Raw genomic sequence first — 5,151 nt, 5'->3', positions numbered from 1 at the left:
CACCCAAACCATCCCCCGTGCCCTCCCCCCCCAATCCCCCCCCCCCCCATAATTTTTTTTTTTTTTTTTTTTTTTTTTTTTTTTTTAAGATCATCTCACAAATGACCACCACACCCTCACACTATACCCCCCCCCCCCCCCCCTCCACCCCCCCCCCCAAAATTATTTTTTTTGAAACGGTTAAAAAACACGAGTATTTATTTTTATTATTTTATTTTGGAAATACCGTCCAACCATCGCACCCAAGAATCCCCTCCCCCCCACCCACCCCCCCCCCCCCCCGAAATTATTTTTTTTTTTGCATTTTTTTTTCCGCATTTTTGGAAGATAATGTTATAAATGTCCACACCCCCACACTATACACCCCTCTTCACTCCACCCCTCCTTCCTTTGTGATTGAAATTGAGAGTCCCTTCACCTTTAAAAAGAAAAAATATGAGCGGTCTGCACCCGCAAAGCGGTGCTTTTGTTATGTTATGCAAAAACCAGATAAAGATAAACAGCATGCTCAAATGTGAAAACCGCTATATCTCTCCTTACACCAAAATAATATGCTCTTGAAAAACTTTGAAACAGAACTTTGTATGGATTTTAAGTAACGAGAATTGTGAAGTTATTAACATTGTGTTCATATACATATTCTGATGTTATTTTGAAAGGTCAAACATACTTAAAATGATATGTTTGTACAGCTGATAGTTGAAAGTCCTCTAGTGTGTCAAAATATAAATGAATTAACTCATGTTATTGTCATGGTTTAAAGGGATCTTTTCACGCTTTGGTAAATTGACAAAATTGAAAAAAGTTGTTTCAGATTCGCAAATTTTCGTTTTGGTTATGATATTTGTGAGGAAACAGTAATACTGAACATTTACCATGCTCTAATATAGCCATTATATGCATCTTTTGACGATTTTAAAACCTAAAAATTATAAAGCGTTGCAACGCGAAACGATTGAATAATTTGGAGAGTTCTGTTTTTGTCGTTAAATTTTGTGAAACTACGAAGATTGCTTATATAAGGTATAAAATACGTTCAGCATGTGTACCCGGCGGAATAGCTCAGTAGGTTAAAGCGTTTTTACTTCAGGACTCTGGCAGGACTCCAGGGGTCACTGGTTCGAAACCTGCTCCGGGCAATGTTCAGTTCCTTTTTTTAATTTTATTCTTGATTTTTTACTGGAGCTTTTACGATCCAATGTTTACATTTATCAATATAAAGCATTTAATGAATAAGTTAAAAAAATGCCAAAATCTGTGAAAAGGCCCCTTTAAAATACTACGAATGATATTATACTTTTATAAAGAGTATTTCCCCAAAATATACACTTTGTAAATAGTCACTCTGAAGATTGACTCCATGTCTATCTTTATTAATAACAGGTTTTATACTGAACATAAATCTTTTAACACATCTTTTTGATGAAGCTTTCTAAAGGCAGTGAAAAGATATTACATTGTATACCTTAGCATTGGGCAGTGTTAAGCTTGAGCATTGGCTATAAATCAGTTGCTGAAAAGACAACAATCCTTTTAAATTTATCCCTAATGCTGGCTGATAGACTGCACATGTTTTCGACTTTGGCCAATTGAATATTGTCGGATAAGCATTTACCACAATTAAAGACGTGCTCCTGTTGTTGTTGTTTTAAAGTTGTAAGTCTTACATAGTTGTTAGTCTAACATAAGTTTATGTTTTGTTATTATAATGCAAAGGCTTTTTATGCCCCCCAAGGAGGGCATATAGTGATCAGACTGTCTGCCTATCTGTCTGTCTGTCACACTTTTGTGTTAAGGTTTCAAAAAATGCTCATAACTACTATGTCGCTTCAGATGTAATCTTCATATTTGGTATGCATGTGTATATGGACTAGGCCTTTCCATACGCACAATAATTTTGACCCCTTTGACCTTGAACTTAGGGTCCGCGTTTTTAGGTTTCAAAATCTGCCTTTAGGTTTTGAACAAAGCGTTTTTCCGGGGCATATGTCTTCCGATGGAGACTGCTCTTGTTATTTGTTGAACCTTTACTTGTTTGTGTTAAAATGATAAAAAATTCAAGCCTTAGTTTCTTTCTGTTGTTTTATATTATGGTATTATAAATTGCATTTTATTATTTATTTATTTTTTCATATGCCTAGAAAGGCCCATGACTTGAATAAAAGCTGATCTCTCATCTCGTCTTGTGATTATTTCATTTAGGCTCACAGAGAATGTTAATCATTCTTTAACAGTTCTGTTATCAAAGAATGACAATATCCCACCGTGTGCCTTGTGTACTTACTAAAACCAGAGCCATCGTATTTATGTGATCTTCACTGAATCTTCCAAATTGCCTCGATGTCTTGAAGATAAAAGTCTGCCTTTTTAGCCGGGGGCTAGCTTTGTAGTTTATATAACTAGAAATACTTATGAGAACCCAAAGTAAGATAAAACGCATGTAATAAGTGATGACTCTCTATTAACATGAGTTAATAATAATAATTATTTAGGGGTGATTAATTTCCCTTCGATTGCAAGAGGTTACTATCAGATGGGTGGTCTTGTAACATGACAGAAATATAATAGTGTGAAACCCCATCCCCTTATTTTGGACCAGTGTACTGCGTACTGCCTTACTTTGACTAAGAGTACTGCGAACCATTAAATAGAGAAAACAAGGGGTATAAAATGCATTTCATATAAAAAATACTCTTGTCGGGCTCGCTTGTTTATGATAGTGTTGATTGAAGCTGTTTCAAAGTAATACTTGGGCTTGATCTCTGCGTTTGCAAAGGCGAAACCAAATAGTTGCGTTCCGACCCATTGCGTACGGCCTATACCAACCTTGAACCACTAAGGGACGTTTCACTCTCAAATACGTGTTTAAACTTACCTGAGGTGAGCAGTAGTCCTTCTTGTAAGGTTGTTCGTATGCTAGATGGTGAAGAAATTATTTCATTTATTATTTAAACCCGGACAATAAAAGTTCCGAGGCGGATAATTTCATATTGTGTGTTGATTTCGGGTGTTGCGAGTGCAAACAAATAATTTTTTCTGCGTAGCTCTTTAACCCAGCTCTTCACCTTAAATCACCTTTTACATAACGCCAACAGACCCGAATGAATACAATTAATTTATTCCATTGACTGATTTGAGCATAATCAACCAGAACATTGGCAATATCATCGCGTTTTTGTAGTATATGATGTAAAACTGTTCAATGTAGGGAGATGCGTACTACTCTCTGCATGTTCATACAAAACATAGACGCACATTTTGACCCTGTTCCAATTTTGCATTGCCGGTTAATTCCTTCCCCAAGACTTTTTATGATCAGTGTTGGGTCAATAAATCTTCAGGGTAAGATGGAATGTACTATTAATAAACGCCTTATGTTGACAACACAATACTTTTGCTTTAAAGATAACAAATAACACAAATTTTAGAAAAAGAAATGAATGAAACCCTATTGGTAAATGACATTTGTCTTGTATTGTGAGACAAAATACCGAAATATTATTGTCCGTGATAGAAGGGAATTTGTTTAATTATCAAGCCACACAATTGTGACGTATGCAAGCCAGAATAGGCTACCGACATTTGCCAGTCTGCTGTAAATAACACAGTTTGACTTTAATTTTCTATCGGAAAGTATCGTGTTTTGATGTTCCTTTTACAAGACGCAATCAGATTTTTAAAGACCCGCGTCATGCGAAAAATGGTCTTATGTAATATGCTGCCAGAGTAGCTCCAACCAAGCCTGCGCGTCTGTGTAGTCTTGTCAGGATATGCATACTAAATAGGCTACTCTGGAGATACCACGTGTGTGTGCAATTCAGAGTTTATTAACAGGTTGTCGCTGAATCTTCACTCTCGCACAAGTAGATACCACGAAATTGTGCGTGCTTTTTTATAGCGGAAAGCGCAGTCCCTGACCAGACTGCGCAACTGCGCAGGCTGAGCTTTAGCTACGCTTTCCGCATATGCCATAATACCCATTTTAAATGACTCGGATGTAGCAGTGTTTTTTAATGTGTGGAAAGAAAACTTCGTCTTAATCAAATATCAACATACCATATGTTTCGATGATGAAGAAATAAATTCATAATTAAGTTGAAATAAACCGTCTGAGGACACATATAAGGTGATCTCACGTAAAAAAATGTGTATCTACGAACACTAATATGTGTTTTTATATACATGCACATCATGACAAACATTTCATGCGGTGGATATGCGATTATTAAGTGAAAAAAGAAAACAACAATACTTAAATCTTTGGTTTTAATTTAATAAATTAGAAACGTCAATTTTCTACCTTTATTTCAAAACCAGATTATACTGCGAATATATTTTTTAAACATATTTCTTGTTTAAGGATTTCTTAACTTTGTACTAGACATTTTTATCATTTATGGATGATTCGTAAAGATATTTGCTTAGGCCCGCACACAGTTTACGTAGAACCGGAGAACACACAAGGAATTCATTAATCCACGGTGTTTTGTTAGCACATTTATCGTCCTACATAACTATGTGCTACAACGTTCTGTTGTTTCTGAACAGAATGTATTCGTCTGAGGTACCACTTACTCTAAAACCGAGCAACGGAATTATTCAATATTGAATAGTTGGACAGTATTTGAAAGTTAAGGGCAAATCAAATGAACTACGAGGGAGTGCTACATATTGCATACAGAAACAATGTTGTACATATTACGTTTAGGATCGTATGTGTGTGTGCGTGTGTGTGCGTGTGTGTGTGTGTGGTGCGTGCGTGCGTGCGTGCGTGCGTGCGTGCGTGCGTGCGTGCGTGCGTGCGTGCGTGCGTGCGTGCGTGCGTGCGTGCGTGCGTGCGTGCGTGTGTGTGTGTGTGTGTGTGTGTGTGTGTGTGTGTGTGTGTGTGTGCGCGCGTGTGTGTGTGTGTGTGTGTGTGTGTGTGTGTGAATGTGTGTGCGTGCGTGCGTGCGTGCGTGCGTGCGTGTGTGTGTGTGTGTGTGTGTGTGTGTGTGTGTGTGTGTGTGTGTGTGTGTGTGTGCGTTCGTGCGTGCGTGCATGTGTATGTTGGTGCGTTTGTGTGTGTGTGTGTGCGTGTGTTTCAGAATAAACAAATCTGATTTGATGATTATAATGCAATGCTTCTGTCCAATAGTGGACAAATATATAAAA

This window comes from Dreissena polymorpha, chromosome 14, assembly GCF_020536995.1.
Source record: "Dreissena polymorpha isolate Duluth1 chromosome 14, UMN_Dpol_1.0, whole genome shotgun sequence".
Taxonomy (NCBI): Eukaryota; Metazoa; Mollusca; class Bivalvia; order Myida; family Dreissenidae; genus Dreissena; species Dreissena polymorpha.
The sequence above is the reverse complement of the archived record's forward strand: the minus strand, read 5'-3'. Positions refer to the sequence as shown.